The sequence below is a fragment of the Arachis ipaensis genome, chromosome B3 (assembly GCF_059453495.1).
Source record: "Arachis ipaensis isolate K30076 ecotype BB chromosome B3, ASM5945349v1, whole genome shotgun sequence".
Taxonomy (NCBI): domain Eukaryota; kingdom Viridiplantae; phylum Streptophyta; class Magnoliopsida; order Fabales; family Fabaceae; genus Arachis; species Arachis ipaensis.
In genome coordinates, this window is record NC_142438.1 from 55,224,887 (window position 1) to 55,247,893 (window position 23,007).

The 23,007-nt window shown below is 36.9% G+C and overlaps 1 non-coding gene across 1 annotated transcript; it reads right to left on the minus strand.

Moving 5' to 3' along the window:
- Positions 1–22,642: 22,642 nt before the first annotated feature.
- Positions 22,643–22,748, minus strand: LOC148570695 (small nucleolar RNA R71). Its single transcript, XR_015908500.1, has one exon. It is a non-coding gene; the product is annotated as a small nucleolar RNA R71 (small nucleolar RNA).
- Between the last annotated feature and the right edge of the window lie 259 nt (positions 22,749–23,007).

The following is a 23,007-nucleotide window of genomic DNA, read 5'->3' on the forward strand; positions in this document are numbered from 1 at the left end:
TTTTATAGATTTATATGGTTCCTTTTTATTTTTCTTACTTCTTTTCCCTTTTCAGATTAGGAGCTTTGATTCTATCTAACTCTTCATGAAGAATTGAAGGGTTTAATTGATGATAGTTAGATATTAGCTTATCCTAATTTATACGTGTATTATATATATTATTGTGGGAATAATGATAGATGGATAATCAGTCTTCAATTCTAATGTTTGTTTCGCCGGCCTGAGCATAAATTTTCTTGATCCCTTAGCTTTTTCATTCATTGTACTGTTTTAATTATTAAGAACCCAAAATGCCTAACTGGCTACCTAGTGAGTTTAATTTAATTTAGATGAATAAGTGAAGGTAGGTTAACTTATGTCTAATTTGTGATTAGTTGAATGTTAGTAGTGTTTAGATTGTGGCAGCAAACTTTTGGTGATGATGAGGGTCCACTGAAATGAAACAACATTGTGAAATTCAATTTCGTAGTAATGTGTAGGTCATGGTTTAAAGTAATATTAATGAAGACATGCCAATACCATTATTATACCATCAAACACGGAGCATCTCACTGTTCCCTAAGGTTTCCTTCATTTTTTACTACAACAATAATATATAGTTCATGATTAACCTTCACAAATACTATCATCATGTTTGCTACGTGCTAATATTTCAATACTTTTCCCTTAATTAACAATAACAATAAATTGTTTGTTAGTTTCTAATCCTAATAATGTAGAAAAATCCCATACCTCCCTAATAAGTTGCTTGGTTAAATTTATTGTGTTGTCCAAGTTAATGGTTTAACTAGTTTAACTATTAATTGTTAACTCTTTGATTCTTTTTTTTTCTTTTTGTTAAAATATTATTTCTAATGATATTTTTTATTGTTATAATTTTAATTTATAACAGCCGGCTTGATAGAAATTCTATGACAGGAGAGGTTCCTACAAATCTTTGTAAGAGATGAGTTCGGATAATGAAGTTGGAGTGTTGGAGCAAGAAACAAAGATGTTGGAGCAAGTTCCCGAGATGAAACTCACACAAGAGACCAAGAAACTGAGGCAGGCTTGTTTTAAAGTTAATTACAAAAGCAGAAAATTTTTGGCCTCCAAATCTTATTCGTTATCACTTAGCTAAGCTATTTGTCTTGTATATTCATACTTTAAGTAGTAAAAACAACACTTATTAGATGGTTTAAATACATTATTAGGTATTAACATAGTTTAGGAAACTGGATGATAGATTTGACTGATTAGTGTTTATTGCAATGGTTGTATTTTGGCAAGTTTAGTAAGACAAGGTATTGTATAGGAGTTATTACTTTTGATTTTTAATAATAAAAAATTATATATTATATTAATATTTTGTTTATGAGTTATATAATATTTCATTTATGGATTATGATTTTTTTTACTGTGAAATTTTAATCACAATTATTTATTTAACGCGATAAAAATGACGGTAAAAATTGTTTTTTTAAACGATAAAAAATGTCACTGTCAGGGTAAAATGGCGGTTCAAAAATGCCATTTAACCAACCAAAATGCTACTGCCAGGGTAAAAATGGCAGTTCAAAAATTCCGTTTTAATCAACTAAAACGCCACTCTGTTAGGGTAATAATGGCGGTTTAAATCGCCGTTTTAACCTATCCAAAAACCGCCGTTTTAACCAACCAAAATGCCACTCTGTCAGGGTAATAATGGTGGTTCAAACCGCCGTTTTAACCTATCCAAAAATCGCCATTATAACTCTGGAAATAACGGCGGTTTGAACCACCGTTTTAACCTATTCAAACACTGTCGTAATAACCAGAATGGCGCCCAGAATTGTGTCGCTTTACGAAACCGCCATTATTGGTAATAATGGCGGTTCAAACCTCCGTAAATACCAAAAAAACCGCCATTTTTACCAGAATATTTTGTAGTGTAATGCAAGTAAAGAGAAACAAGATCAAAACTAGTGAAAATCCTATAAATGCAATAAAGAGCCTTGACTTGGGAATGAGAGTCTAAGAATCCTATTATTTCCATAACTACAACTATGGTAATTATGATGAGTCAATCTCACCTAGTTAACCCCAAACATCGAGGAGTACGTCAAGCAAGCATAATTGACCTTAATCCATAAGTCCTAGCCAACTTACCAAACTAGTTGATAAAAAGCTAGCGTCAATAGAAACGAGAGTCAACTAACTACCCAAGAATTACCACTAAATGTCGGACATTATGACTCTAGTATCCTAGGAATTCAAATCACAAGCCAAGGTGGGAAAATCTACTCAAAATCTAAAGTTGGCATTTTCACAAATACCTTGTGTGCATAAAAGTAAAACATGGAAAATTGCAAAGTAAAATAGAAAACTATAACCAACTATCAACAAAACCAAATATAGACAAGGAATCAAACATAAAGGAAGCATGAAACATAAAATTCATTGATCAAAACTTCAAGAAACACAAAATTGCATATATGAACAAAGTAACTTGAACCAAAGAAAGTGAAAGTAAAGGTGATGTAATTAAAGAGAAAATTGAGAGTACTTACAATTAAAGAAGTAAAATCAAAGATCAAAGCTTGCTATAAAATGTTACAATAAAAATTGATAAACCCTAGGAGAGCAATATACTCTACACTACTCCTACTCCTAATTACTATATGAAAACTATGGAAAAAATAAAGTCTAAGTCCTAATGTAAGCTCATCCTTCATATGTGTTGAATTCCCCTTTATATAGCATCCAAAATCAGCATCCAAGCCTTCCAAAATGGGCCAAGAGGCCTCAGAATTCGCAAAGCACGTGTTTCATTAATGAAATCACGTGTTGGGTGTGTGCTTGGCTGAAAGTTGACCTGTGCGTACGCACAAGTGCTTGTGCGCATGCACACTTTGCTGTGTGTGCTTTTCCTTATTTTCTTCATGTTTTCTCCTTTATACATATTTTCTTCCACTTTTGGCTATCCATCCTTGCCTCCAAGGCCTGAAATCACTCAACAAATATGTCATGGCATCAAATGGAATAGAAGTGGAATTAAATTGCTCATTTCAAGCACAAAATTGCATGTTTTCACATTTAGGATCAAAATGGGGACAAAATACAAAAGTATGCTATTTTGGTGCTTAAGTGTGAGTTCATGTGCTAGAATCCATCCAAATTAAGTCAAAATATATCATCAAATATGGACTCATCAATTTTCTTACACTTAAATAATAGCATGTCCTTATGCTAAACCAACAAGGAGAATGATAAAAAAGGGGGCAATCAACTTATTAAATGCAACTACCTATATGCATGCAAGTATGTATATACTATCTATACCTATATATCTATCTATAGTTTCCTATGAAGTTGGTGAAAACAAATAATCAAATTCCCAAGCAAGTATATACAAATAGGGCAAAGCGAGGAAATAATCCAATGCAACCAAAATCTAAAGAATTGATTCAACTCGTCAAAATGAAGCAACTTGCAAGAATACATGATAAGAGACATGAAAACATAGAGTTGAGTAATTGAACCCTCACTAGGTGTGTGTATACACTCTAATCACTCGGTGTCTAAGGGTCAATTCACTCAAGTCTCCTCTAATCATGTTTTCAAGGATTTGCTTTTCATCTAACAATCAACAACAAGTGATGCATGAATGCAATTATCATGAGGACTTCATGTGGTTGTAATGGGATCAGGGTTAAGGTGGGATAGATATGGTTAAGTGGACTAAAAAGATTGAATCCTTGATTAGTTTAAGTATCCAACTCAACCTATATCAACCAAATCAAAATAAAATGCAATCCTAACCTTCCATCATTTCCTTTTTTCATAAACACTCATGTATGATTTATCATTCACATCTCATATGCATTTCTTATTTATTTCCTTTCACTTTGGGGTAATTTCATCCCCTTTTTCATGATGATGTTTATTTTTGAATGAAAGTAAAATGCATATGGTTTTAGTAGTTCATACATGATTATTCCCATTTTCTAAAATTTTTAATGAAATACCCAAATTAAACATTTTCATTAACTACCAATGTTTTCCAAAATTTCCCCACACTTAAATGAAACACACTCCTCAACCTAAGCTAATCAAGGATACAATCCAAGGCAAATCATGGTTTTTCACTTAAGGTTGTGATGTGCTAATATCAAGAACGATGGGGTAGATAAAGCTCAAAGGGGTTAACAATGGTAGATGCAAGGGTAGGCTATATGGGTAAAGTAAGCTTTTATCAAAGATGGCCTCAATCATACTCAATGCAATTCAAAACATCAATCATTGGATATAAAGAATTAAGCAAAACCAAGATTACAATCATAGAAGAGATATAACACACAATGAACAAAATTAGTGATTAAAATGTATAACCACTCAATATAGCTCAAAAACTTACAGGGTATTTGTTCTTTACTCTTCTATGTTCCATAAAAAAATCATTCAAGAAAGTTTGAAAACAATTTTCTCAATCAATTCAATAGAATGCCCTTGAAATAAAATTCTTGGAAAATTTGTTGTTCTTCACCAAAACTTATTTCCTATATGTATGTATGTTGTGATGGATGCAAATTTTTTTTTTTCAAAATTTTCTAGTTCTTTTCCTAATTTTCAACAAGCAAAAATTAACATGAACAATTAGGATCAAAATAACCTAGGCATATGCTATTCACATCATCCAATCACAATCCATATCTATACTATATACCAAGCAATATAAAGTGTAATATGTCTATATATACCAAAATGAAAGTGCAATACTAAAGATGGCTAGAAACAACTAATATATATACCAAAAGTACTAAACAGTAGTGCTTAAGTCAAAGTACTACAAATATCTACATAAAGCATAATAAAACTTAAAATAAACTAAATAACAAGTGTTAATGAAAGAATATTTACACCAAAAATATCGTAGATTCTCCCCCACACTTAATCATGCACGGTCCTCCGTGCTCAAAAGAATCAAACGGGGGGGGGTCAAGTTTGAGTGGCTCCACCGTCAAATGGTGGTGAGTGGTGGTGATGCTGATAAACAATGATGGCTTGGGATGTCTCTGTGGTGGTCTCAGCTGCCGGCTCCTCAACTCTCTGAACTACTGCCTCCTCAATCGTGGACTCCTCCGGTCTCGGTCTCAGGCTCTGGTATATCTGGAGGAGGTGGCCCAGGGTCTCTACCCTCAAACTTCGCCATTATCCACTGGAAGCGGCGAGTATTGCGGTGCTCAAAACGGTAGAGGAGCTGAATGATCTCCCGACCCAGCTCATAAGGTGTCTAAAGTTGGAGTGTGAGTGCGGGAGATGTAGGAGGTGCTGAGGGCTCTATTGCTAATGGAGGCTCAGTAGTCTTTCTCTTCTTCTGCGGTGGTCTCTTATAGTCGTCGTATGGCAGGAATGGTTGCTTGCTGATGAAGACAGACGTCCGGTCTGTTGGGCGTCTCTCCACTCCAGATAAAGCGGCTAATCTGGTGATCATCGATGGGAAGGGAATATTGTAGTTCTACTGTTAGTTCACCTTCCACATCGAATCTCTGATAAGGGGAAGAACAGAGATCCTCTTCCCTTATAGAATAGCCCAAAGCAAAACCGCCACACGGACTCTAATGTGCGTGGCATGCGTGCTCGGTAGGATGTAGTCGGCAATGATCTGCTGCCAGATCCTTGCCTCAGAATTTAGGTCAGTGCACGCGATGCTCAATGGAACCACATTCTCCCCTGTGCTGTACTCTCATCTGGCCTCAGGTAGGCCAATCTTTTTCAGAACCACATCCAAAGAAAGCTTGCCCGTTGTCAATTCCTTCACTATCTGAGGATAAGCATCACGAGCCAGAGGAATATACGAAATATCTAAGAGGGCCTTTAAAGCAGTGTCAGAGGTGTCCAGTGTGACACCTCTTAGAAAAATAATTGGGGCGTCCCTCTTTAGGAGATTTTCGTAGAATTCCTTGACCTGGTGTTCATTGACTTCCACCGGATCGAATTCTACGAATTTTCAATAGTAAAAATTTAATCTATTAAGGATCTGATCCGCATATTTCTCTGACAAGTTCAGCTTTCTCTCGTAGTGAAAGGCTCGCTTTTCCAGTTTCTTGTATTGTTCTTGGGCTTCGGCATTAATGAACGTGTCCGGTTGGGTACTCGGAAGCGTAGGAGGAGGATGAGCCAAAGGATTGGCTTTCTCCTTTCCTTTGCGAGACATCTTGAAAAAGACAAAAATAGAATACAACTCAGGAGAAACAGATAAAAATCACAAAAAGAAGAAGGATATAATCAAACAATTCAAATAAGAGCCAATAAGGTAAACAACACTCAATTAAGGGAAAACATGTAAAAAGCGGTTGAATGCTCAAAAGGAGATGTATTTTTCCAAAATCAAGTAACCTAAGTGACAAATGAAGGAATGAACAACAATTAAAGCATACATATGACTTAGGTGTAACAATGCAAGTGAATTGACTTGAAAGAAATTGAGTGTTGCAATTGTGCCTTGGAAATTGAAAGAGTTTGCAAAATTTGGCACAAAAGGCCATAATCAAAGCCATAGTGAAAGCATGCACATATTCATATTGAGAAGATAAGAAATGATCACATATACATAACTTCTTGTCCAAAGCAATACTCGATTGAGAAACAGGTTGCATTGCTCAAAAACATAAAGGAACAAGTGGCTATGTATATGGTCATTGATGTTAAAAACACATGAATAGGAATTTAACCAATTCACTCAAAAAAAATAATGTATGTACTGCTGCAAATGGCACTAAACAGATTCACAATTTATGAGTTTAAGGCTGGTTTGGTGTTTAAGCAAAAGGAATGAGCAGTCAGTATATAATGCAGCAAATTAGCATGCTATGCACTTGCAAATGCATCAAACAAAGTGATGTCAGCTTGGTATTCTACACAGCTGTAGATTTCAAGTTCAGTTTGATGTCTCGGCAAAAATAACACAAGGTGCATAATCAAAATTAAAGCTCAGGCAGCATCAAAATCAATAGAAAATTACACAAGTATGAAATTAACAATGCAAAATAGAAAGAAAATTAAAAACCTATGCTGATCAGACACAGAAGATGAATCAAAAATCTGTTCAGGCATTATATTAAGCATGTTATGTGCAGAAATGAAAAATAGCATTCACAATTCAATCACACTAGCATTCCAACAACCCAGAGAACTCAACAATAATCAGTCAACATCAAACATTCAATCCAGACAACAGAAGTCATCTAACCTAATGCCACCTAGTTACTAAAATAGAAATTGAAAGCAGTGAAAGAAAGGAAATGATACAGAAATAGTAGAAACGCAGGTTACAGAGAAGGAAATGGGACTTGTAATGCAAAAGGAAAAAGAAGAAACAGACAGAGAAGGAAGGTGGTGGTTGCGCGGTCGCGGCAGTACAGAAACTCGCCACCGCTGATGGCTGGTTGTTGGACTGGAAGGTGCAGCCTAGAGCTTGCTGCGCAGAGACAGGGGTGCAGCACAGAGAAGAAGGGAAATGGAGGAGAGAGGAAATGAAAAAGAGAAAGGAGAGAGAGTGGTTGGGCGACGGTGGTCGCCGGCGGTGTTGCGGTCGAACGGAGGTGATGGTTGGTGGTGTCTCAGAGAAGAAGGGAAAAGGGTTGGGGGGTTTAGAGAAGAAAAGAAGAAAAGAAAGGAAGATTTGGGAAACTGATAAGGCGTAACTCTCTCTTTTCGAATTAACGTTTGAAAAGTGACCTGTGCATATGCACAAGGTCGTGTGTGGACGCACACAAGGAAGAAGGAAAGGTTATGCGCTCACACAGCATCATGCGAGCACTGTAGATAGAAGGGGTATTAACAAACTGGTTTTTCTATCGGTAAAGAATAAAAGTAATCACGTTGTAAGTATAGTTTCTAAACCAACAGAAAATTCTTTCGTACAAAAATTTTGGTTGTCACAAGTAACAAACCCAATAAAATTTATAAACCGAAGTATTCAAACCTCGGGTCGTCTTCTCAAGGAATTGCAGGGAAGTATGATTTATTATTGGTTATGAAAAACAGTGTTTTTGGGTTTCAAAAGGTTGAACAAGGAAAATAAATTGCAGGAATTAATAAATTAATATCTAATAAAACTCTTGGCAAGGTATAAAAATGGAATTCCTATCCTAGTTATCCTTATCAATGGTGATGATAATTGGGTTTTAATCCCACTTAGTTAACCTTTACTAAAGCAAAGGAAAGTCAAGTGGACTAATCAGTTTGATCCTCAGGTCCTAGCCAATTCCTAAGGAAGGACTAGAGTTATTGGAATTCAATTCGATTAGCAAAAATAACAATTATCAATCACGATGAGTTTGATAACTCAAGAGTCTCCAATAAATCAATTAAAGCCGAGAATATAAAGAGCTAAATAAAAATCATAAATCTGAAATACCTCAATTGCATTAATAAAAGAAAATCAATCTAAACATAAAGAGTTCATAAGCCAAATTGGTAACATAAGTCAGATACGAATAAAAGCATTAGAATAAATAAAAATATAAAAGGAATATTGAACCTGAGAAGAAGTTGAAATCCTAAATCCTTTAAGAGGAATCCTAATCCTAAAACCTAAGAGAGAGGAGAGAACCTCTCTCTCTCTCTAAAAACTACATCTAATCCCAAAATTATGTAAATTGAATAATGGAAGACCTCCCATGAATGAATGCGTTCCCCCACTTTATAGCTTCTAATCTGAGTTTTCTGGGCTGAAAACTGGGTCAAAAACAGCCCAGAAATCGCCCCCAGCGTATTCTGGTACGTATAGGTCGCGGGAAAGTGACGCGGAAGCGTCGTCCACGCGTTTGCGTGGATTGCGTTTCTACCAGGTCATACGTCCGCGTGATCCACGCGTTCGCATCGCCTGGCTTTGGGGCAGCTATAGAAAATTATATATCTTTGCGAAGCCCCAGATGTTAGCTTTCCAACGCAACTGGAATCATCTCCTTTGGACCTCTGTAGCTCAAGTTATGACCGTTTGAGTGCGAAGAGGTCAGGCTAGACAGCTTAGCAATTTCTTCAACTTCTTGTATTCCTTCCACTTTTGCATGCTTCCTTTCCATCCTCTAAGCCATCCCTGCCCTGTAATCTCTGAAAATACTTAATACACATATCAAGGCATCGAACGGTAATAAGAGAAGATTAAACATATCAAAATTAAGACCAAAGAAGCATGTTTTCAATCATAGCACAAAATCAGGAAGAAAAACGTAAACTCATGCAAATCATATGAATAAGTGTATGAAAGATTGATAAAATCCACTCAATTGAGCACAAGATAAACCATAAAATAGTGGTTTATCAACCTCCCCACACTTAAACATTAGCATGTCCTCATGCTAAGCTCAAGAGAAGCTATAAAGGAGTGAAGAGGAATGGTAAAATATATAAAATGCAATCCTATCTATATGAATGCAACTAAATGTGAAATGCATCTACCTACTTGGTTAAAAATAAATAAGTTCTCCAAGACAAACATAAATCAAATTCCACTAATTCAAACAATACAGTAAAAACAAGTAAACTTGTAAGAAGATAGCCCATGAAAGCAGGGAATATAGAATCAAGCATTGAACCCTTACTGGTAGTGTATATCACTCTAACTCTCAAGTGTCTAGGGTCAATCACTCTACTCTTCCCTAGTCATTCTTTTTCAACCTTGTTCTTCATCTAACCAATCAACAAATATTTAGTATACCAATGCAAACATCATGAGGTCTTTTCAGGGTTGTAATGGGACTGAGGTAAAGGTAAGGATATATATATATATAAGGCTAAGTGGGCTAACTAGGGGTGTTCATGGTTTGGTTAATCCAAAAACCAAACCAGTTTTTTGGTTAACCAAAAATATAGTATTGGTTAATTAACCAAATTGGTTTTACATGATGAAACCGGTTATTAACCGGTTAGTAAATTTTAAAACCGGTTTTTAACCGGTTATTAAAATAAAAACCGGTTTTTAAAAAAATAACCAGTTTTTATATAAAAAACCGGTTTTTGTACTAAAAAACCGGTTTTTGTACCAAAAAACCGGTTTTTGTACCAAAAAACTGGTTTTTGTACCAAAAAACCGGTTTTTATACTAAAAAATTGGTTTTATACCATAAAATTGGTTTTTACATGTAAAAATATATTTTTACACAAAAATTAATATTTTTACATATAAAACCCAAATTTTTACACAAAAAACCGGTTTTTGTCCCAAAAATCGGTTTTTATACTAAAAAATTGGTTTTTATACCATAAAATTGGTTTTTACATGTAAAAATAGGTTTTTACATGTAAAAATAAATTTTTATGCAAAAATTAATATTTTTACATACAAAAACCCAAAATTTTAAACCTTTTTTTAATTAAATTTTTTTAATCTAATTTTTTTCTTTCTAAATGATACGAGTAACATTTGTAAATAATGAAATCCCTTCCATTGCTTTCGTTCCTTTTTCTTTCTTATCTCTTTTCAATATTTTCTATAAATAATTTTTTCTCTTTCTCTCTCTCTCCTCTTCTCTTTCTTTTCTCTCTCTCTCTCTCTCCCATTTTTCTCTCTCTTCCTCTCTTTCTCTTCTCTCTCTCCCCCTCCTCTCTATCTATCTATCTCTCTCTCTCTCCCCTTCCCCTTCCCCCTCTTTCTCCCCCTCCCCTTTCGTTCTCTCTATCCTTCTCTCCCTCTCTCTCCCCATGCTCTCTCTCTCCCCCTCCCTCTTCTCTCTCCCCTCCTCTCCCTCTCTCCTTCTCTCTCCCCTCTTCTCTTTTCTCTCTCTCCTTCTCTTTTTCTGTCTCTCTTTCCTTCTCTCTCCCCATCCTCTCTCTCTCCCCTCTCTTTCTCTCTCTTTGTCCTCTTTCTCTCTCTGCTTCTCTCTCTCTTATCCTTCTCTCTCTCTTCTTATCTCTCTCCTTTTTTTCTTTCTCCTCCTCTATCTTCGCCTCCTCTCTCTCTTCTCTCTCGCTGTAGAGAGAAGAGGAGAAAAGAGATAGAAGAGGGATAGAGATTGAGAGAAGGTTGAGAGAGAAAGAGAAAAGAGAGAGTAAGAAAAGAAAGAGGAGAATGGGAGAAAATGAAGAGAGGAAGAGGAGGAGAGAGAGAAAGAAGAAAAGGAAAGAGAGATGAGCAAGAGAGAGAGAAAGAGAGAAAAGAAAAAAGAGAGAGAGAGAGAGGAAAGAGAGAGAAAGAGAGAGAAAGAGAGAGAGAAGGGAAAAGAGAGGAGAAAGTAGAGAGATATGGGAGAGAGAGAGAAGGAGAGGAGAGGAGAGAGAGAGAGAGAGGAGGGGAGAGATAGAAAAAGGGGAGAGATGATTAGAGAGAGAAAGGGGAGGAGAGAGAACGGAGGGGGAGAAAGAGGGCAAGGAAAGAGAGAGAGAGAGAGAGAGAGAGAGAGAGAGGAAGTGATAGAGCGGAGAGAAGGAGAGAGAGATAGAGAGAGAAGGAGAGAAAGAGAGAGGGAGAGAGAGAAAGAGGGAAGGGGAGAGAGAGGGAGAGAGAAAGAAAGACGAGGTGGAGAGAGAGAGAAAGAGAGAGAGAGAGGGAGGGGAGAGAGAGAGAGGAGGAAGAGGAGAGAGAGAGAGAGAGAAAGAGAGGAAGATAAGGAAAGAGAGATAGGGGAGAGAGAGGAGGAGAGAAAGAGGGAAAAAGGAGAGAGAGAGAGAGAGAGAGAGAGAGAAGCGGAGAGAGAAGGAAAGGAGAGAGGAGATAAAGAGAAAAATGAATTAGAGAGAGAAGGGAGAGAGGGGGGAAGGAAAGGGGAGAGAGAGGGAAAAGGGAGAGAAATAGGGAGAAAAGAAGAGAGAGAGAGAAGGGGATAGAGAATAGAGAGAGAGAGAGGATAGGGAGAGAGAAAAGGAGAGGAGGAGAAAGAGGAAAATGAGAGAGAGAGAGAGAGAGAGGAGGGAGAGTAGGGAAAAAGAGAGATAGGAGGAGAGAGAGAGAGAGAGAGAGAGAGAGAGAAAGAAGGGAGGGAGAGAGAGAAAGAGAGAGTAAGGGGGAGAGGGAGGGAGAGAGAAAGGGAGAGGGAGGGAGAGAGAGAGAGAGAGAGAGAGAGAGAGAGAGAGTGCGAGAGAGAGAGAAAGAGTATGTAATTTGGTTTTGAAATTAAGTTTTGATTTTAATTTGGTTTTGGTTTTGGTTAACCGGTTAAAAACCGGTTTCTTTTAATTTGGTTTTGGTTAACCAATTCTAAAAAATATGGATATGGTTTTTAAATTGTTTCATTAAACTGGTTAACCAAAATGTGGTTATGGTTTTTTAACCGGTTAACCACATTTTGGTTTTTTTATGAACACCCCTAGGGCTAACAAAGTGAATCCTTGATTAGTCTAAGATCTCACCTAATATATACATACTTTATATAATTTAAAATGCTTTACCTAACTACCCAATTTTTTTTCCACTTTTTTATTACATGCTCATGTATCAAACTTATTTTTGAATTTTGTCCCATGTGCATTGATTCTTTTTATTTTGCATTTGGGGTAATATTATTTTTCTTTTTTTTGTATCCCCTTATTTAATTACTTAATATTTTTTTTCAATGCACATGGTAATTTAATTATTTTGATTTCACATGAGCATGCTTCCCAAATTTTCAAATAACTTATTCAATTTAATTCCCCCCCCCCCTTTTTTTTTTCTATCATCCTATGTTCCCATAAAATTCTCCATACTTAAATTATACACAATATCTATCTTAAGCTAACCAAGGATTCAACTTGGAATTTTTATTTTGTTTTTCTGCTTAAGGCTAGTAATGTGGTTATGGAATGGAGGGGGGTTAAAAAGCTCAAAGTGGCTAACAAGGGTGACATAAAACGGTAGGCTTATTTGGGATAAGTGAGTGAAAATAAGTAATAGCCTCAATCATATGCAAGCATGTAAATACACTAAATAATGGACATATAGAGTGGAACAAAGTAAAGATTGCAATTATAGAGAAGAAAACACACAAGAATAAAATATTTATGGTTAACTAATGTAACCATGTAATTAATCTCAAAATCTCACAGGTTGTGTGTTCTTTGACTCAAAAACCATGTTCCAAATACAACTTCAAACAAATTTAACACATAGAAAATTTTAATTTTTTTATTTAAATTAGTGAAACAATTTTTTTTTCAAAAATAGGGTCCTAGAAATAAATTTATTATTTTTCAACCAAGTAGTATTTAAATGCAAACAATCAACTACACATGCAATCTATTATGCAATGCAACAATGAACTAATGAAGAAAATAAGACATTGGTGTTGAGAAGAGAATAACTAACCCATGGAGATCGGTATCGACCTCCCCACACTTAAAGGTTGCACCGTCCTCGGTGCATGCTAAGATGTACAAGTGGACGGGCTGCTCCAACTGATGCCTTTCTCTATAGATTGTACAGATTGACTTGCCTGTCTCTCCATATAGAACTTCTTCCTTTTTCCTTCCTCGGTGGCCATCCTGAAAGAAGAGGAAAAAGGAAAAAAGTAACCCAGAAATAAAGATAAGAAAAATAAATAAAATATGGGTTGGTAATACCAAATAATAAAGGTCACAATTACATGGTAGCTACAACATGCAGTGAGAAAATAGTAGAAGCATACGGCATATCAATAGTGCAAGAATTGCAACAATGGGAAAGAGGGTGTGGGTAATGCAAAATAGTGTAAGTGCATATCAATGAAAAAGGAATATCAGTATTATAAAAATTAGCATTGACTTATGAATAATAATACCCAATTAGAATAAAACAAGGCATGAAGCACCAGAATAATTCAAAAAGATGTAACAGTTGAATGAGAAAATTTTAACACCAATGAAAAAAGTAATAATTTTAGAAAAGAAAATAAAAATATACCCAAAATTAAAATGCAATGGATGAAAGTATGCAAATAAATTAAATAAAATAGAATGGAAGTGAAGAGGGATGAGAAGTTAAAAAGATGAAGTAAGAAAGAAAGAAGAAAGAAGAAAAGATAGAAAAAAAATTAGGATTAGAAAAGAAAACATAAGATAATTGGCACTGATCAGGATAAGTTGTGGGACGCGGGCGACGCGGACGCGTGGGTGACGCGGTCGCGTGGTGTGCGATAAGTTCAGGTGACGCGGACGCGTGGGGCACGCGGACGCGTGACTCGAGTTGTGCTAGTGGCGCGAGAGCAGTCTCGCGTACGCACAACTCTCTGTTTAAATGCATTTTTGCCAAAAATCTGGGGTGACGCGTTCGCGTGGGTGACGCGATCGCGTGGATGGCCATATTTGTAAAATGACGAGGACGCGTGGGGCACGCGTTCGCGTGGTAAGGCTTGTGCTTCTAGCACCGTTCCATCCCCATTCCAGCCTAACTTGCTGCCAAACACCCGTTTACGTCGATTTTACAGGGCCACGCGTTCGCGTGGGTGACGCGGACGCGTGGGAGGCATTTTTCCCACATGATGCAGACGCGTCGGCGACGCGGTCGCGTGGATCAATTTGTGCCAAAGGCACGCCTCCAGCCACGCGAATTCAATCTTGTTTTCTTCCCAACGCACATATGACGCGGACGCGTCGGCGACGCTGTTGCGTCGCGTGCCATTTTTCTTCTATTTTTTTATAGAATGCAAAATGCAATGTTAATGTGGATGTTATGAATAATTCCAGGTTCAATGAAATAAAATAAAATTTAAAAACAAACAAAACGAAATAAAATTAAAATTGAAAAAGGAACGATCATACCATGGTGGGTTGTCTCCCCACCTAGCACTTTTAGTTAAAGTCCTTAAGTTAGACATTTGGGGAGTCCTTTGTTATGGTGGCTTGTGCTTGTACTGATCCTTGAATCTCCACCAATGTTTGCAATTCCAGTATCCTCCGGGATCCCAAATTAGGCGCAGAAAGCCTTCAAGCAAGTTAAAGCAAGTGACAAGGCCCCAAGAGTGTTGATTGCCAGAATGAATTCCGGGGTCCCAAATCTTGCTTTTGCACCCGTCTTCTTGTTGATCATTATGATTCCATCCGGGTAGCAAGCAATCTGAATTCTCACTAAAGCGGCCAAACAACTTCCTAGACCCATTCAGTTGAGCTTTACACCAACCCTTGCATTTAAACTTTGAGCACACAACCATGTTGAACCTTGCTTGACAACTCCAACCACTAACCATCTTCCTCTTACTCTTAATGCCACAAAGAGCTCTAAGTTGACCATCCGTCTCCAGTAGCCCATATTCAAGTGGAATTAGAAAGCTAAGGGATATGAATTTTACCCACTTGAATGTTGTAAAGGATGATGGCAACTTAGGGGGAGGTATTTCTAACGAATTTGCAAGCTCCACTCCCTTGTGCTCTTCTCTGACAACTTTCACCTCTTTGCAAGTTTCTTCAATATCAACCTCTTTCTCTTGGTAGCTTTTTTCCAATTCAATCTCTTCTTCATTGCTCACCAAGTGCATGGGAGGCTGTGCTTCTTCTTCTTTAATCTCCATCTCTTGACCAACCTCTTCTAAGTCTTCAACTATGATATGCCTTGGAGGTTGTACACCCTCCTCATCATCAATTTCAATCGCCTTGGAAGGAGGTTCTATAACCTGACTTTTCCATGGAGGTTCAGCATCTCCTAAATCTTCAACCATTTCTTCCTCTGCAACTATTATGGCTTCCTCCACTTGTTCCAATACAAAGCCATGTTTCTCATTGTCCACCGAAGTTTCTAGTGTCTCCTTCATGCTACGCTCTTCTTTTGATTCTCCACATGCAACCATGGGAGTACTTTGAGTGCTCAGATGTTGAGAAGCTAATTTATTTACTACCTCGGTTAAGGCAGTCGCGAGTTCCACTACATCCCTTTGCATCTTCGCTTGCCCTTGAAGAAGACCACGAAGGAAGTCATCCATTGGAGATTAGGGTGGATATGAAGGTTCATTATTTTGGAGAAAGGGTTCATAATAGGAAGGTGGTTCTTCTTGATAAGGATATGGAGATGGTGAATATTGAGGTAGTGGCTCCTGAGAGTAATTTTGTTGGAATGGGGGTGGTTCTATGTACGGTTCATTTGGCTCATAAGATGGTTGGTATGGTGGATATGGGTTAGGGTCATATGGAGGTGAATGGTGGAAAGGGACTTGTGAGTATGGTGGTCCAAAGTCATGTTGAAGAGGGGGTTCATAGGCATATGGTGGTGGTTGTTGATAGTCCATTGGAGGTGGTTGTTGCCATGAGGGTTGATCGAATCCTTGTGGCTCCTCCCATCTTTGATTCTTCCAACTTTGATGCCTATTTTCATTATAGTTTCCATTCTTTATAACAACATTGGAACCAAACTTAAAGCGATGGGGGTGAGATCTCATAATAGCTAATAAAAATTAAAAATAAAAACAAATAAACAAGCAAAGGAAAATAAAATAAAATAAAATAAAATAAGAGAAAAGATTTGAAATTTGAATTTGAAATAAGATAAGATAAGATTTTTTGAAAAATATATGATTTTTTTTGAAAAAAAAATTTGAATTTTGAAATTTAAAACTAAGATAAGATAAGATAAAAAAATTTAAAATTAAAAATCTGAATTTTTTTTTTCGAAAATAAATCAATTTAAAAGCAAATATTTACAATAACTAATAATAAGGCACACGTATGCAATTCCCCGGCAACGGCGCCATTCTGACGAACTGGTTTTTCTATCGGTAAAGAATAAAAGTAATCACGTTGTAAGTATAGTTTCTAAACCAATGGAAAATCCTTTCGTACAAAAGTTTTGGTTGTCACAAGTAACAAACCCAATAAAATTTATAAACCGAAGTATTCAAACCTCGGGTCGTCTTCTCAAGGAATTGCAGGGAAGTATGATTTATTATTGGTTATGAAAAACAGTGTTTTTGGGTTTCAAAAGGTTGAACAAGGAAAATAAATTGCTGGAATTAATAAATTAATATCTAATAAAACTCTTGGCAAGGTATGAAAAATAGAATTCCTATCCTAGTTATCCTTATCAATGGTGATGATAATTGGGTTTTAATCCCACTTAGTTAACCTTTACTAAAGCAAAGGAAAGTCAAGTGGACTAATCAGTTTGATCCTCAAGTCCTAGCCAATTCCTAAGGAAGGACTAGAGTTATTGGAATTCAATTCGATTAGAAAAAATAACAATTATCAATCACGATGAGTTTGATAACTCAAGAGTCTCCAATCAATCAATTAAAGACGAGAATATGAAGAGCTAAATAAAAATCATAAATCTGAAATACCTCAATTGAATTAATAAAAGAAAATCAATCTAAACATAAAGAGTTCATAAGCCAAATTGGTAACATAAGTCAGATACGAATAAAAGCATTAGAATAAATAAAAATATAAAAGGAATATTGAACTTGAGAAGAAGTTGAAATCCTAAATCCTTTAAGAGGAATCCTAATCCTAAAACCTAAGAGAGAGGAGAGAACCTCTCTCTCTCTCTAAAAACTACATCTAATCCCAAAATTATGTAAATTGAATAATGGAAGACCTCCCATGAATGGATGCATTCTCCCACTTTATAGCCTCTAATCTGAGTTTTCTGGGCCAAAAACTGGGTCAAAAATAGCCCAGAAATCGCCCCCAGCATATTCTGGTACGTACAGGTCGCGGGAAAGTGACGCGGAAGCGTCGTCCACGCGTTTGCGTGGATTGCGTTTCTGCCAGGTCATGCGTCCGCGTGATCCACGCGTTCACGTCGTCTGGCTTCGGGGCAGCTATGACAAATTATATATCGTTGCGAAGCTCTAGATTTTAGCTTTCCAACGCAACTAGAACCATCTCATTTGGACCTCTGTAGCTCAAAGTATGACCGTTTGAGTGCGAAGAGGTCAGGCTGGACAGCTTAGCAATTTCTTCAACTTCTTGTATTTCTTCCACTTTTGCATGTTTCCTTTCCATCCTCTAATTCATTCCTGCCGTATAATCTCTGAAAACATTTAACACACATATCAAGGCATCGAATGGTAATAAGAGAAGATTAAACATATCAAAATTAAGACCAAAGAAGCATGTTTTCAATCATAGCACAAAATTAGGAAGGAAAACGTAAACTCATGCAAATCATATGAATACGTGTATGAAAGATTGATAAAATCCACTCAATTGAGCACAAAATAAACCATAAAATAGTATTTTATCAGGTATCGCGACCTGTGCGGACGCACAAGGGACGTGCGAATGCACAAAAGGAAAGAAGGGGTTGTGTTCACATGCACAAGGGATGCGTGTGCTGCGACCAGAGGGATTGCCAAGGTCTGTGCGGGTGCACATATCTATGCGCGCGCACAGGTGGTTCTCTCTTTTTTTTTAAAAGGTGATTAGGTTGATGTGTGCGGTCGCACAGGGAGAAAAGAAAGGTGTATACACATGCACCAGCCGTGCGCGTGTTGCAAACAGAGGGAGCGTTTGGGGGTGTGCGTGCGCTCGTTACTATGTGGATGAACAGGGATGAGAAAACAGGGGTACTGTGCATGCGCACAAGGCTGTGCGGACGCACAAGACTCTATTCCTGCAATAAAAATTTTTCCTCTAAGGCATCAAACTTGATGTCCAAAACAGGTTTTCAAGTCCCAAAACATCATAAAACTCCCAAAAACACATTATTTCACTAAAATTACCCAACATACTTCAAAATAAAACTAACCAACCAAGCAAAATAACCAATTATTCATGAAACAAAAGCTAAAAGAGAGAAGGTTAGAAGGATATTACCATGGTAGGGTGTCTCCCAACTAGCACTTTGGTTTAAAGTCCTTAAGTTGGACTTGGTGAGGAGATCCTTGTTAGGGTGGCTTATGTTTCTACTCCTCCTTGAATCTCCAACCAAGTTTGCTCTTGATTTGACCTCCGGGGTCCCAAATGAATTGTATCAACCTCTTAAGAGACTTCAAGCTAGCAACTAGGATCCATAAGTGTTGATTCTTGAAATTAATACCCGGATCCCATACTTGAGTTCCTCTATTACCATTGACATGCTTGTGCACTCCCCAGAATCCACTAAAGTTATTCTTGCACCAAAATTGAGTTCCAAATGTTGATTTGGCTCCCTTGATAAATTTTCTATTTCCTTGCCAAATAACATTCTTCTCTTCACCACCTACTACTCCAAGAAAGGTTTGAAGTTGACAATCCGTCTCCAAGATGGCATATTGATGCGGGCCTAGAAAGCTTGTCGGAGAAGTCTTCACCCACTCAATTCGCTCTTGCACACATATATTCACTTCTTGGTAGCTAAAATCTTCCTTAACCTCTTTTGAATCTTCCTCATTATCACTCAAGTAAAAAATTGGGGGTTGTGTGAAGTCCACATCAACATCTCCTTCCAAATTCAATGAGGGAGGCTCATGAAGGTCATTGGCGGGGTTGACCAATTTGGACAACAAATCTTGAATGATGGAATCCTCTTGATCATTTCCTACTAACTCTTCATTTATCTCCTCTTGTACTTCATGTTGTGACTTGATATCTACCACTTGATTTTGTAATTCTTCGCTCACTCCATACTTTTCACTTGGTTCTACACATTCATCCATTGAAATTTCTTGGTTGTGGCATGAATGAAATGAGCTAACCGGTCAAGAGTTTCCGCTACTGTAAACATGACTTGCTCTTGCTTTTTCCGGAACTCTTGTTGTTCTTGAATGAGCATGAAAAATATTTTTTGTGTGGCTTGATCCATATGTGAAGGTGAAGATTGAGATGATGAAGGTTGACAATCAAACTCATGAGGGTAAGGGTTTTGGTTTTGTATGTAGTGAGGTGATGGTGTATAGAATTGGTGACTAGAAAGGTAAGTGTCTGGGTTCCAGTAGGATTCATTGTGGTAATGGTGTGAAAAAGTCATAAAGGAATTATAAACAAAAACTTACTAACAAAAGCAAACAAACAACCAAAAAGTACTATTTACACTATTAACATATTTATAACAACCAAAAGATATAACACCGATTGCATCCCCGGCAACGGCGCCAAATTTGAAAGAAGAGAATTTATCGTCGATCTAGAATTTTTTTCACAAAATAGAATTCTACCATTGAAAGTATAGTCTAGACCGACAAGTAATTCCCCAATCAAATGTTTAAATTCAAATCAAATTATAACCGAGATCAAGAGTAATTCAACCTCGGGTCGTTCTCCTTAGGATGCAATTGGAAGTGTTACACTTTTAGTTGTGAGGAAAAGGGGTTTTGAATCAAGGAACGAAAGATTAAAAGAAACTTAAGAAATGAAAGAACTAAGGAATGAGCAAAATTGTTAATTAATACAAGTAAAGAGAAACAAGATCAAAACTAGTGAAAATGGTATAAATGCAATAAAGAGCCTTGAATTGGGAATGAGAGTCTAAGAATCCCATCATTGCCACAACCACAACTATGGTAATTATGATGAGTCAATCTCGCCTAGTTAACCCCAAACATTGAGGAGTACGTGATGCGTGAGCATCTTTTCTATCTTTTTCTAGTGAATTTGCATTTAATTTGTTGAGTTTAATCAAGAATTAATTATCTTTTAGCCACTATGGATGCTAATTTGAGTCTTGTGCAATTCTGTTTATTTTAGGTAGCATCTGGTTGGATTTAAGGGAGTTTCCATAGAAAAAGAGAAAAAGGCTATATAGAGCATGGATGACTTAGAAGATGGAGAGGAAGCTTGCACAAATGGAATCAGCACAAGAATTAAAGGAGATGACAGCGAGGAGCGACGCGTGCGCGTACCTGACGCGTACGCGTGATTTGGAGTGTTCTATGGCGACGCGTGTGCGTACCTGACGCGTACGCGTGACACGCGAAGAAGACCATCGACGCGTATGCGTGACTGACGCGTATGCGTGACAAGCGCAAAGTGCAGAAAATGCTGATTTTAAATTCTGATTTAAACTTTAATTTTAAAATAGGAAAAGATATTATATTTAGTTTTTGAAGATAGATTTTAAATTTAATTAGGATTAGATATAAAAGGGGGATTCCAATTAGTTAACTTTTCATTCCACTTCAGCCAAAATACATTTTTATCAGAATCCTTATTTTCTCTCTAAACCATGAGTAACTAAACCTCCACTGTTAAGGTTAGGAGCTCTATCTATTGTATGGATTGATACTATTATTTTTCTATTTTAATTCATGTATTGATTTCTATTCAAGAATTGTTTTCGTTCTTTATCTTATGAATTTGGGTGGAACGGAAGTATGACCCTCTTTCTAATTGAGTTCTTGTATAACTTGGAAAAGCTCTTTACTTGACCAACAGCTTGAAAACAATTTCTCCTAAATTCTAATTATCTGGATTTAACAGGATACGTGACATATAATACTCCTATATTTGGGTAATTAGGATTTCTGTGGCATATAAACTAGAATTAAGCTTCACCCTCTAATTGGAATTAAGTGACCAATGAATTGGCGGTTGATGAATTTTAGAGGAGTCTAGAAAGGTCTAAGGAATTAGGGTCTAGTCACATATAGTTTGCCATGAATTAAATCTTGCATGATTAAAATAGTTAGTAAGAAAAGTCAATCCGGAAAATAGATAACTCTGAAGCCTTAACTGTTTCTCCATACATATTATTTTCAACTTATTTACGTGTCTGCCTTTTGATCTTCTGAATTATTGTTTGATGCTTTTGAATACCAAAACACTCTTTTCTATTTGTCTAACTAAGCCAATCAATCAATTATTGTTGCTTGATCCATCAATCCTCGTGGGATCGACCCTCACTCACCTGAGGTATTACTTGGTACGACCCGGTGCACTTGCCGGTTAGTTTGTGGATTATAAATTCTGCACCAAGTTTTTGGAGCCGTTGCCGGGGATTGACTGTGATTAACAACTATTAGTTGTTTGATTGCTTAGATTAGGCGTCTTAGTTTTAATTTTTTTATTTGTTGCTTTATTAATTTTGAAAAATTAGTATTAATATTTTTCCTTAATTTCTGAAATTAAGTTTTGTGTTACCTAGTTAAATTTTATTCTAATTTTCTTGTTTATTTTTTCCATTAATTTTCGAAATTTTTTGTCTAATTTCTGTTATCATTTTCGAAAATTTTTTGTTTTATTTATTTAGTATTTCTATTTTATTATATTACACAGGTTACCTCACTGGGAGTTCTCTATACTCTGACGTAGAGAATCCCATCTTTTCTTGTCTTCTGTCTGTTTATGAGCAGGAACAGAGACAAGGAACCTCTGTTAGACTTTAACCCTGAACCTGAAAGGACGTGTAGACGACGTTTACAACAAGCAAGACTTTACAAGGCTACAAAATCCACTATGGATTCTAACAATGCTGCTAATGCCAATGTGGCAAATCCGAATGGGGATGAGCAACAAAGGAGAATGCTTGGCTCTTATTCTGCCCCTACTGTGGATCTTTATAGAAAAAGCATTGTGGTGCCTCCTATAGCTGCGAACAACTTTAAGTTGAAGCCACAATTGGTTACCCTGGTGCAACAAAATTGCCAGTATCATGGACTTCCTCATGAAGATCCAAATCAATTTATATCTGATTTTCTGTAGATTTGTGATACTGTGAAGACAAATGGAGTGAACCCTGAGGTGTACAAACTCATGCTCTTCCCGTTTGCTCTGAGGGATAAAGCAAAGCTATGGCTAGATTTCCAACCCAAGGAGAGTTTGGATACTTGGGAAAAGGTTGTTACTGAGTTTCTTACTAAATTTTTCCTACCAAAGAAGCTGACTAAGCTTAGGTTGGAGGTTCAGACTTTCAGGCAGAAGGATGGTGAAACTCTTTATGAAGCTTGGGAGAGATACAAGTTACTAACTAGGCAATGCCCTCCGGACATGTTCTCCAAATGGACCCAACTAGATATCTTCTATGAAGGCTTGGGTGAGATGTCCAAGATGAGCTTAGATACTTTTGCAGGTGGTTCATTGTACAAGAAGAAGACACCAGAGGAGACTATTGAGCTCATTGAATTGGTGGCTAGCAACCAATATTTATACTCATCTAACAGGAATCCTGTGAACTCTGGGACGTCTCAGAAGAGAGGCGTGTTGGAAGTGGAAGCTGTTAATGCTCTTTTTGCTCAGAACAAGCTTATGTCT